Here is a 13573-nt window from a genome sequence, read left to right as displayed (position 1 = left end):
AGGATCTAGGACTGAGCAGCTCCCTCTGCAGCTGGATCCTTAGCTTCCTGTCTGACAGACGCCAGGTGGTCAGACTGGGCAGCATCACCTCATCCCCCATCACACTGAACACTGGTGCTCCACAGGGGTGTGTACTGAGCCCTCTCCTGTACTCACTCTACACCTACGACTGCACAGCCACTAACAGCTCCAACATCATTGTGAAGTTTGCAGACGACACTACAGTGGTGGGTCTTATCACCAACGGTGATGAGACGGCTTACAGGGAGGAGGTCAGCGCCCTGACCCACTGGTGTCAAGACAACCATCTCACCCTCAACGTCGCAAAGACAAAGGAGTTGATAGTGGACTTCCGGAGGTGCAGAGAAGTACACACCCCCATCACCATCAACGGCGCTGCTGTGGAGAGAGTGAGCAGCTTCCGGTTCCTTGGAGTACATCTGGCTGAGGATCTTACGTGGTCAGTACACACAAACAAAACAGTGAAGAAGGCGCAGCAGCGCCTCTTCTTTCTCAGGAGACTGAAAAGATTCGGCATGAGCCCCCGCATCCTCAGGACCTTCTATCACTGTGCCATTGAGAGCATCCTCACTGGATGCATCACCACCTGGTATGGCAACAGCACCGCCTACAACTACAAAGCTCTCCAGCGAGTAGTGCGGTGCTCTGAACGGATAATTGGAGGTGAGCTTCCCTCCCTCCAAGACATCTACAGGAAGCGCTGCCTGAGGAAAGCGGGGAGGATCATCAAGGACTCCAGTCACCCCAGCCATAAACTGTTCAGACTGCTTCCATCAGGAAGGAGGTTCTGCAGCATCCGGTCCCGTACCAGCAGACTGAGAGACAGCTTTTTCCATCAGGCCATCAGACTGCTGAACACTTCATAGACACCTCAGCTTCACTACTGGAACTTTAACATTATGCACTCCACACTGTATATAAATGCCACTTGTTCTGCACATATTCAACTCTGTATATTTTATATATTTTATTATTATTATTATTATTATTATTATTATTATTATTTTTTTTTTTTTTTTTTTTTTTTTTTTTTTTACTATTTAATTTGTAAAAATGTGTATACACACACACACACACACACACACACACGTAGGAAAATATTTAGTATACACATCCAGAAATGCATACACTAATATATATTGTACATATATTTATTAGTTTCAGGTTGGCCATTCTTGTATTTTGCTCGTTTGTGTTGTTGTGTTTGCACATCTCTGTTGCTTGTGGAGCTCGCACACAAGAATTTCACTCGCATGTGCTGTGCCAGTGTGCCTGCACATGTGATGTGACAATAAAAGTGATTTTATTTGATTTGATTTGATTTGATTTGAAATTACCACTAGGTGTGAATGTGCGAGTGAATGTGAGTGCGAATGGTTGTCTGTCCCTGTGTGTTGGCCCTGCGACAGACTGGCAACCTGTCCAGGGTGTACCCCGCCTTGCGCCCTATGACAGCTGGGATAGGCTCCAGCGCCCCCCACGACCCTGAAAAGGATAAGCGGAAGCGAATTGATGGATGGATTTTTTTTTTCTTTCGCAATCACTGTTTAAACAGAACTACCAAAAGAGCTGTACAGGAAAGGAGTGTCTCCTGTCTGGTAAAATACCATGAATTCAGTCCAGGTTAAATGACTCAATAATATGGGCTGCACCCCATAAAGTAAAGCAAACTTATCTTGTAGTTATGTTCTAAAATTAACCCGCAATAGGTGAAATCTGTGAAGTAGCCAACTTTATTTTTATACAATTATTATAGATGTTTTAAGGCTGTAAAAACCCGTCACTACACACTTTATACACTTTTCTCAGACAGGCATGAACATTTTCACACTTTTCTCTCTTGTTTAAAGACTCTCAAAGTTCAAACCTTTGTAGAAAAATAAGTCCAGTATTATAGAATGAAACCAAAGACACCCGCAGGTGACTTTGACGGTGCAAAATGTTTCATCGCCATTGTTGTGTTTGTTGGCGAGAAAACTTACAAACACACAGTACAGCACTTCAAAGCCACACTGGTAGCGATCAAAGATTTATTTAAACTTGACAAGCTGGACACATTCTGTAATGTACAGGAGACACGGCACGAGATTGATTGACAATGGTCACCCTGTACACCTCTGACTTCTGCTACAACTCTGAATTATGCCACATTCAGAAGTTTGCAGATGACACAGCCATCATGGGGCGTATCTGGGATGATCAGGAAGAGGAGTACAGAAGTCTTTGTCGCATGGAGTCACACAAACCACCTGCAACTCAACACCTCAAAGACTAAGGAACTGGTTGTGGACTTCGGGAGGTCCAGAGAAGGTTCCCTGCCGGTTCAGATAGAGGGGGAGGAGGTGGAGGTGGTCAACAAGTACAAGTACCTCGGGCTGTGGGTGGACAACAAACTGGACTGGTCATGCAACACAGAGCACCTGTATAAAAAAGCCCAAAGCCGACTGTACTTCCTCAGGAGGCTGAGGTCTTTTAACATCTGCAGGAAGCTCCTGAGGATGTTTTACCAGTCGGTGGTTGCTGGAGTACTTTTCTATGCTGTGGTGTGCTGGAGGAGCAGCACAGCAAAGAAGGACTCATCAAGGCTGGAGAAACTGATCAGGAAGGCTGGCTCTGTGGTCGGCATGAAGCTGGACACTCTGGTGACAGTGGCAGAGAAAAGACACTAAAAAAACTGCTGGACATTATGGACAATGCTGGGCATCCTCTGCACACGGCCATAAACAACCAGAGGAGTCTGTTCAGTGACAGGTTGCTTCTCCCAAAGACAAGAACCAACAGACTTAAAAACTCCTTTGTCCCACACGCCATCAGACTGTTTAACTCCTCTCTGGAGGGGAGAGGGAGGGGAAACAGGAGGACAAAGGAGGGGGGAAGAACTAAGCTGTAGTGCCTCTTCACTTCACTGTGCAATACTTTTAGTGCAATACTCTTGTTAATAGTCAACGGTGCAATAGACTCCATACTTTAAATGTGCAATTCACTTGTATTTTTATTTGTATTCCTATTTATTCTATTTATCCCCTTCATATATTTTATTTATATATGTCTCTGTATTTATATATGTGTGTGTGTGTGTATGTGTATATATAATATTCTGCTCACGCTCTGTAACTTCTGTCGGTTCTGTGCTTTTGGAAACCGAATTTCCCAGAGGAACCCACCCGAGTGATTAATAAAGTCTTATCTTATCTTATCTTATCTCTCTCTTATCTGGTCTACAGCCAATCAGGATGCAGAACACAATGTGCTGAAAAAAAAAAAGAAGAAGAAAAAGAAAAAACTACGGAGCCCTGCAAGGGACATGGGAGAACAAAAATGAAGATGAACTTTTGCGAGATTTCGCAAAAGTAACTCGGGATCTCGCAAACGTTTTGCGAGATCTCGCAAAATAGGCTGCATCCTTCAGAGGCTGCCAGCTTGAAGCTGACGACCCAGGTGACGAAGGCTGGCCCAATTCAAAGGCTGCTCCAAATGTGTCCTTTGTGGGCCAGCCTTTTCAGGCGAGAATGTAGCTGTGTACACTTCAAATATCTGCTTGTTTTATTAAGACATCACATATTTGCAAAGGTGCTCCAACGTTTTTGGAGATGTCTGTTACCCACCAGTTTGAAGTTTTGCGAGATCTCGCAAAAGTTCATCTTCATTTCTTTTCTCCCATGTCCCCTGCGGGGCTCAGTAAAAAACAAAGCATGCAAAATTTCATGCGAAACAGCAAGGCAGCGAAAGGTGAAACGTGTTATAGTGAGGGACCACTGTATTGAAAAATTAATTACAGGCAAGGCAAGGCAAATTTATTTGTATAGCACAATTCAACAACAAGGTGATTCAAAGTGCTTTACAGAGACATTAGAAACAAAAACAGATAAAAGGCATGATTTAAAATTGATTAAAACAAGCAAGCAAACAAACTAACTAATTAACAAACAAACTGCCACCAGAAGTTCTTAGGTGGCTGCCTCAAAACTGTTTTGCATGCTCCTGTGTCGCATACTGTTGTTGGAGCGACAGTTGAGGCTCATCAGCGTCGTGTTTCTGGCACAGGTTGTGTTGTTCACACCTGTTCGCGCGATCCGAACCCTTATCGTAAGGGGAGCTACCAGTCCCTCTGCGGACGAGCTACTTTCTATTTTAAATTCCCTGGATTTAAAATACTCTCTAGACCCAGTCTAGACCCAGCTGGGGAGCTACCCAGAGCTCTAAACCCACAAAAGGGGAGCTACCAGTCCTTCTGCGGACGAGCTACTTTCTATTTTAAATTCCCTGAATTTAAAATACTCACTAGACCCGGGGCCCGTTCTTCGTACGTCGCTCACTACATCCAAGATCAAATGACACATCCAAGACCAAACCATCGCGCTAACCGTGAGCTCGCTAATCCGGTTCCCCGAACACACCTGCTGTTGACGATTAGTACAGCTGGCTGAAGTAATGTGCGATCACTGGGTGTCATAAAAGGGGATACGTATCGATAGCAGAAACAGTGATCGGCAACCCTCTGATTGGTCGGCGAAAATGTCGAAGGAGCGCGCTCGGTATTTTTCGGCAGCAGAGCAAGAACTCTTGAGTGAGGGATTTCAGGAGTTTCAGAGTTTAATCAGAACGCAAGGGAACACTGCAAAGGCTGCAAAAGCAAGGAGAGAGGGCTGGCAGAAAGTTGCTGACAAATTAAACTCGTAAGTAATCTAATAATAACAATAATAATGGAGTGGATTGATATAGCGCTTTTCAAGGCACCCAAAGCGCTTTACAATGCCACTATTCAGTCACTCTCACATTCACACACTGGTGGAGGCAGCTACGGTTGTAGCCACAGCTGCCCTGGGGCAGACTGACAGAAGCCAGGCTGCCATATCGTGCCATCGGCCCCTCTGGCCAACACCAGTAGGCGGTAGGGTAGATTTATCATATCACACTATATTATCCAATATTATATTACATTATATTATATTATGTTACATTATATCCTCTTTCACATTAGAGCCACAACAGGACCCACTAGAACATGGGAACAAGTAAAAGTGAAATATGAGAATATTCTACAGAATGGTAATATTTATCACTTATATTGCTTTTAGTCTCTTGGAAAGAGACCCTGAAATAATCTGTTTGTTTGTTCATAACAGCAACCAAGAAAAGGGCAGAGCAAAAGAAAGACAGGTGGTGGTCCTGCACCCCCTCGTCAACAAGTTGGTTAAGTAAATAATACCCTCACGGGAATATCGATATCTCTCAATGACCACACTGTCGCGCTGAGCTAAAGGATCCTGTCTATCCCGCAATATACGCTGGATTCTGAAGACTCTCCTTATCAATCTTGCACCTTCCGCAATGGGTGGCTCGCGTATACGGACAGGACATGGCTGCGACAGACTTCCCAAATCCACCTTCGCTTTTATAGCCGTGGTCTCTCATCTTGATTACACGAAGTAATTTACAATTACTACTCTGAAATATGGATAACATCTGTAATAATCACATACATGTAATAGAATGTTAATAGTACATTTCCCTTTTTTGGGGAATGACCTGTATGTATCTGTGTGACATCAATACAAGGATCAAGTGCTGCATTATCTTTAGTTACATTGATGTTATTTATTTATGGTGAAACAGTGGTGGAATATCGCTGTTGCTTTCGTATAAATGAAGCGGACATACCTGCGTGGCCGCGATCTAATCCTGTTTACATAAAGTAAACCTGCTCCCGAGCAGGTTTACGCTTACGGCTCTGTTGCTATGACAGCAAGTCCCGGATGAGCTTCGGGGAACCGAACGATCCAAGATCACGCGAAATCGTCAACAATCTAATCCAGCTAACCTACTTAGCGAGGTACGAAGAACGGGCCCCCAGTCTAGACCCAGCTGGGGAGCTACCCAGAGCTCTACAAACAAACAAACAAAACAGTATATAAAATCTAAACAGATAAAATCAGAACAGTCAAAGTGCTTTACAGAGACAGAAACAAAAACAAATAAAAAGCATGATTTAAAATTGATTAAAACAAGCAAACAAACAAACAAACTAATTAACAAACAAACAAACAAACAAACAAAACAGTATATAAAATCAAAACAGATAAAATCAGAACAGTAGATAAAATCAGTAGTTAACGTAAGTTTTGAAATTTAAGCTTAAAAGTGTGGATTTGGTGCTTTATTCAAATGCAGCTGAGAATAGGTGAGTCTTCAACCTGGATTTAAATAAACTGAGTGTTTCAGCTGATCTGAGGCTTTCTGGGAGTTTGTTCCAGATATAAGGAGCACAAAAGCTGAATGTAGCTTCTCCGTGTCTGGTTCTGACTCTGGGAACTGATAAGAGACCTGATCCAGATGACCTGAGGGATCTGGAAGGTTCATACTGGGTCAGGAGGTCACTGATGTATTTTGGTCCTAAACCATTCAGAGCTTTATAGGCCAGCATCAGAACTTTAAAGTCTATCCTCTGACGGACAGGCAGCCAGTGTAAAGACCTCAGAGCTGGACTGATGTGGTCCACTTTTTTGGTCTTAGTGAGGACTCGAGCAGCAGAGTTCTGAATGAGCTGTAGTTGTCTGACTGATTTTTTAGGTAGACCTGTAAAGATGCTGTTACAGTAATCAAGCCTACTAAAGATGAATGCATGGACTAGTTTTTCCAGGTCCTGTTGAGACATCAGATCTTTTATCCTTGAAATATTCTTGAGGTGATAGTAAGCTGACTTGGTTATTGTCTTAATGTGTTTTTCTAAGTTTAGGTCTGCATCCATCACTACACCCAAATTTCTCGCCTTGTTTGTGGTTTTTAGATGTATAGATTGAAGTTCTCTGGTGACCTGTAATCGTTTTTCTTTAGCGCCAAAGACTATTACCTCAGTTTTGTTTTTGTTTAGCTGGAGAAAATTGTGGCATAACCAGTCATTAATTTCCTCAATGCATTTACCAAGAGCCTGTACAGGACCTTGGTCTCCTGGTGACATTGTGATATATATTTGTGTGTCATCTGCATAGCTATGATAGTTTATTTTGTTGTTCTTTATAACCTGTGCCAGTGGGAGCATGTAAATGTTAAACAGAAGGGGTCCCAAGATGGAACCTTGGGGAACTCCACATGTGATACTTGTCTGCTCAGATGTGAAGTTACCTATTGATACAAAGTATTTCCTGTTTTCTAAGTATGTCTTGAACCAGTTTAGTGCATTTCCTGAAAGACCTGTCCAGTTCTCCAGTCGTTTGAGTAATATGTTGTGGTCAACTGTATCAAATGCTGCACTGAGATCCAGTAAAACTAAGACTGACATTTTTCCACTGTCTGTATTCAGACATATGTCATTAAACACTTTGGTCAGAGCGGTTTCAGTGCTGTGGTTCTGTCTAAAACCTGACTGGAAGGCATCATAGCAGTTATTCTGTTTTAAGAAGTAATTGAGCTGTTGAGAAACTGCTTTTTCAATGATCTTACTTAAAAATGGGAGATTTGAGATCGGCCTGTAGTTGTTCATTTGTGTCTTGTCAAGATTGTCCTTTTTTAGTATAGGTTTTATTACAGCAGTTTTTAGTGATTCTGGAAACACACCTGATAATAAAGAAAAGTTGACGATCTGTAACAGGTCTGACTCTAAAGTCTTTGAGACCTTTTTGAAAAAGCTTGTTGGAAGGACATCTAAACAGCAGGAGGAGGAGTTCAGTTGACCTAAGATGTCCTCCAGGTCTTTGCTGTTAATCGGGTGAAACTGTTTCATGGTGTTTAAACAGTTTTTTGGTGGACACAGTACATATCCTGGATCTGCTGTTGATGTACCAATTGTTTGTCTGATTTTTTGGATTTTTTCAGTGAAGAATTTGGCAAAGTCATTGCAGGCCATGGTCGAATGAAGTTCGGCTGCCACTGACACAGGAGGGTTTGTTAGCCTGTCAACTGTAGAAAATAAGACCCGAGCATTATGGCTGTTTTTAGTGATGATGTCAGAGAAGTAGGACCTCCTTGCGCTCCTCAGTTGTAAATTATAATTGTGAAGTTTCTCTTTATAGATGTCATAGTGAACCTGGAGGTTTGTTATTCTCCATCTGCGCTCAGCTTTCCTACACTCTCTTTTTTCATTTTTCACCAGTGTGGAGTTTCTCCATGGAGACTTTTTCCTTCCAGAGATAACCTTCACCTTAATGGGAGCAATAGTGTCCATTACATTTAACATGTTAGCATTGAAGCTATTGACGAGCTCATTGACTGACCCTCTGGACAGGTCAGGTGTTAATGGGAAGACCTGGTTAAAAATTGCACTACTGTGTTCAGTTATACACCGTTTTGTGATCACTGTTGTTGATATATTTATGTGGGCTGAGATTTTACTTTCAAAGAAAACGCAGTAATGATCAGACACGCCCACATCAGACACAGTAACCTACAGTATAATTTGTTTCTCCTTTCCTGTAAAATGCCTACAATTTAGGCCCTATTTAAAATTATTTATGCAGTACTTGAATGTAGTTAAATAAGAGTTATCCTCTTATTCGAGTGTACCTATTTTGCCTGGTGATTTTGTGTCATTATCAGTGTTGGGTAAGTTACTTTAAAATAGTAACTTAGTTACATTACTAGTTACTTCTCTCAAAAGTAACTCAGTTACTTCAAGTTACTCGTTACTTTCAAAGTAACTAGTTACTAGGGAAAGTAACTTTGGTTTTACTCAGAATTCTCTTGTTAATGTGTTTCTTCCATAACTTTTCCAGTCTTCTAGCTTGCTTACTTGCCACAAGTGCACTGTGCCACCTACCAATAGAAAGGAAAAGATAATGTGCATATTTCCACGAGAGAAATCCCACGCCTGGACCGTCGTTGACTGCTGCCATGATTCTAGCCTACATCACAGCGTCATGTGCGCCTTTTACATCCAACACAAAAACTGCAGTCGTGGTGCTTTCGATTGTACTCAGAACTCGGAAATTCTGCCTTCTGAATAGGAAGATGTAGGTAACACCAGACTGCAGATGAGCTGCATACAGGGCTGGACTGATTGAAGTAGAAACAGGAGAGGGAGGGGGAGAATGAGAGAAGAAGAGGCAGCTGTGCAGCAAAGACACAGAATAACTCCAGCTTTGTGCCTTTTTCATTGTAGCTGAATTACGGGACAAACTGTTCCTTTTCACCTCAATACGAAACGCGTAATATTTTCTCTGAATACCAGACGGGATGGTTGGCAACTCTAATAACTTATGAACAAAATAAAGTTCAACATCATTAACTTCATAGCACCACCCAGCTGTATAGAAACTCCGTCATGCTAGCTAGCACGCAGTACGGAAAAAGTTAGAATAACGAAAATAAACTGCACTTAAACTTGGTTCATATCTGACCCAGAGAGACTGCAGGTCATAACTTCTTACCTGAAGTTCAGTTCACACTTGGACCGGCGGCCGCCTCGCGTCTCTTTTCCTTCTGCGTCCCTTTTCCTTCATCCACCCGCTGGCCTCCACCACTTGCTAATGTTACTGAATCTGTGGAAACTCCGCGATAGCCACCACACGAAGTAACGAATAACGAGCCTATCTAAATCCCAGTAACGACTAACTCGTTCCTGATTTTGGCATAATAACTAGTTACCGTGCTCGTTACCACAATAATAACGTAGTTACTGTAACGCGTTACTTAATAACGCGTTAGTCCCAACACTGGTCATTATACACATTATACAAAGAAATTTAGAACCAAATTTTACATTTCATACTGGTGTTTACTATATTATACTATGTGTCTGTATCAATTATCAGTGTCTCCTTTGTCTCCTTCTTCTTGGCTTGGTAACATGTAACAACTGAACATGTTGGCATTTTACAATTATCCCCTCTTTCTGTCAGCATTATAGATTCAGCTGTGTTGTAAAGTTAATAGGCTAAATAGGATAAGTGATGTGTCCTAAAGTATCCTTTAGATCAATGACTAGATGCTGAAAAAAAAAAGAGCTCACCTCTTGGGTCGCAGTTGCCTTTGTCTTCATCCACACGTACACGGTTAATTTTTAAAACAGCTCCCCCAAGTTTCTTTAAATAAAATACCCCCATCCACATAAAACTAAAAAGAAAAACCCATCTCAAGCGTTGTCAAGACCCAAACAAACATATAACCCTAATCTGACTGAAAATCAGAATCAGAATCAGAATACTTTATTGATCCCTACGGGAAATTATTTTTTGTTACAGTGCTCCATTATAAACTAACATTAACAAGACATACACTACACTAACTAAGAATAACACAATATATACACACACACACACCTATATATACAGTGGGGCAAAAAAGGAATTTAGTCAGCCACCGATTGTGCAAGTTCCCCCACCTAAAATGATGACAGAGGTCAGTAATTTGCACCAGAGGTACACTTCAACTGTGAGAGACAGAATGTGAAAAAAAATCCATGAATTCACATTGTAGGATTTGTAAAGAATTTATTCGTAAATCAGGGTGGAAAATAAGTATTTGGTCAATAACAAAAATACAACTCAATACTTTGTAACATAACCTTTGTTGGCAATAACAGAGGTCAAACGTTTACTATAGGTCTTTACCAGGTTTGCACACACAGTAGCTGGTATTTTGGCCCATTCCTCCATGCAGATCTTCTCAAGAGCAGTGATGTTTTGGGGCTGTCGCCGAGCAACACGGACTTTCAACTCCCGCCACAGATTTTCTATGGGGTTGAGGTCTGGAGACTGGCTAGGCCACTCCAGGACTTTCAAATGCTTCTTACGGAGCCACTCCTTTGTTGCCCGGGCGGTGTGTTTTGGATCATTGTCATGTTGGAAGACCCAGCCTCGTTTCATCTTCAAAGTTCTCACTGATGGAAGGAGGTTTTGGCTCAAAATCTCACGATACATGGCCCCATTCATTCTGTCCTTAACACGGATCAGTCGTCCTGTCCCCTTGGCAGAAAAACAGCCCCATAGCATGATGTTTCCACCCCCATGCTTCACAGTAGGTATGGTGTTCTTGGGATGCAACTCAGTATTCTTCTTCCTCCAAACACGACGAGTTGAGTTTATACCAAAAAGTTCTACTTTGGTTTCATCTGACCACATGACATTCTCCCAATCCTCTGCTGTATCATCCATGTGCTCTCTGGCAAACTTCAGACGGGCCTGGACATGCACTGGCTTCAGCAGCGGAACACGTCTGGCACTGCGGGATTTGATTCCCTGCCGTTGTAGTGTGTTACTGATGGTGACCTTTGTTACTTTGGTCCCAGCTCTCTGCAGGTCATTCACCGGGTCCCCCCGTGTGGTTCTGGGATCTTTGCTCACCGTTCTCATGATCATTTTGACCCCACGGGATGAGATCTTGCGTGGAGCCCCAGATCGAGGGAGATTATCAGTGGTCTTGTATGTCTTCCATTTTCTGATGATTGCTCCCACAGTTGATTTTTTCACACCAAGCTGCTTGCCTATTGTAGATTCACTCTTCCCAGTCTGGTGCAGGTCTACAATACATTTCCTGGTGTCCTTCGAGAGCTCTTTGGTCTTGGCCATGGCGGAGTTTGGAGTCTGACTGTTTGAGGCTGTGGACAGGTGTCTTTTATACAGATGATGAGTTCAAACAGGTGCCATTCATACAGGTAACGAGTGGGGGACAGAAAAGCGTCTTACAGAAGACGTTACAGGTCTGTGAGAGCCAGAGATTTTCCATGTTTGAGGTGGCCAAATACTTATTTGCCACCCTGATTTACGAATAAATTCTTTACAAATCCTACCATGTGAATTCATGGATTCTTTTTTCACATTCTGTCTCTCACAGTTGAAGTGTACCTCTGGTGCAAATTACTGACCTCTGTCATCATTTTAAGTGGGGGAACTTGCACAATCGGTGGCTGACTAAATACTTTTTTGCCCCACTGTAGGTATTGCCCGTAGTGCTGCATTAACATCATCTAGCAGACCTTCTGAGGGTACTTCACGTAATCTTGGTAACCGGCTACAGGGGATCCAGGTTTCAAGCTTGGCCATAGCTTGGCCAAGCTTGGCCATATATTATATTATATATATATACATATATACATATATACATAAAAGTCACTTATCAATAAATAGCTGAAAAAGAAACATGTGTAGCTGTAGCAGTAAACAGTGTGTTAAGTGGATGCTTTGTACAGGGAGATGGCCACAGGCAGGAATGATTTCCTGTGTCATTTAGTGGTGCTTTTCAGTAATCTCAGTCTCTCACTGAACGTGCTCCTGTGACTGACCAGCATGTCATGGAGTGGGTGGGAGGTGTTATCCAACATTGTCTTTATCTTGGACAACATCCTCCTCTCCGACACCACCTTGAGGGAGTCCAGCTCCATCCCCACAACATTACTGGCCTTACGGATCAGTTTATCGAGTCTGTTGGCATCTGCGACTCTCAGCCTGCTCCCCCAGCATGCAACAGCATAGAGGATCGCACTGGCCACAACAGACTTGTAGAAAATCCTGAGCATTTTCTGGCAGATGTTGAAGGACCTCAAAAAATAGAGACGACTCTGGTCCTTTCTGTAAAGTGCTGTGGTGTTTTTAGCCCAGTCCAGTTTAGTGTCAATGTGTACTCCAAGGTATTTATAGTCCTCCACAATGTCAACACTGACCCCCTGGATTGAAACAGGGATCAAGTGTTTCCTGGTCTTCCTGAAGTCCACGATCAATTCCTTGGTCTTTGCCACGTTGAGCTGCAGATGATTCTGTTCACACCACGTGACAAAGGAGTCGACCACAGCCCGGTACTCTGTTTCATCATCCCTGCTGATGCATCCAACCACCGCAGAGTCATCAGAAAACTTCTGAAGATGGCAGGTCTCTGTGCAGGGGATGAAGTCTGTGGTGTAGAGGGTGAAGAGGAAGGGGGAGAGGACAGTCCCCTGTGGTGCCCCTATGCTGTTGATTACCTTGTCAGACACACACTGTGGGAGACGTACATATTGTGGTCTTCCTGTCAGGTAATCAACAATCCAGGACACCAGAGAAGCATCCACCTGCATCGCTGTTAACTTATCACTTATCTCACACACACACACACACACACACACACACACACACACACACACACACACACACACACTCTTTGTTTGTATGTAGACGTCCGTCGTATGTTATGACCCTATGCATATTCATGTAACCACAATAAAAGGAGTGCTATGGGGAACCTGGCTGGGAGTCTGACGGAGGTCAAGTGGTGGAACGACACTTGGCTCCAGGCAGGTCTCCCTCATGCATGAGTAACAAGAAGAACTTTGCCTACTTCGTGTCTTGCTTGCTGTGTAATTATATTGTCTTCAACGTTCCAGCGAATAGGTTCAAGCTACAAACCTATCATTAATTGGTCCTTCGAGAGCCGGAGCCCTGGAGTCGACATTCACCAAGGGGAGAAGAGACACGCTGAAAGACTGACGTCAGCCAGGAAGTTCCTGTAGTAAAGTCCCAAGACGTGAGAGTTTGTCATCAGCCCAGTGAATGAGCTGTCTGTTTTCTCTCCTTGATGAATGGCGATCGGCGGGATCTGAGGCTATACTACACGCTAAGCAACAGCGAGTAAGTTTAGAGTCCAACTC

Source organism: Mchenga conophoros, linkage group LG3, assembly GCF_057382185.1.
Source record: "Mchenga conophoros isolate Kocher_MC1m ecotype Shallow Benthic linkage group LG3, M_conophoros_male_GT1.1, whole genome shotgun sequence".
Lineage (NCBI taxonomy): Eukaryota > Metazoa > Chordata > Actinopteri > Cichliformes > Cichlidae > Mchenga > Mchenga conophoros.
Note: the sequence above shows the minus strand (reverse complement) of the source record.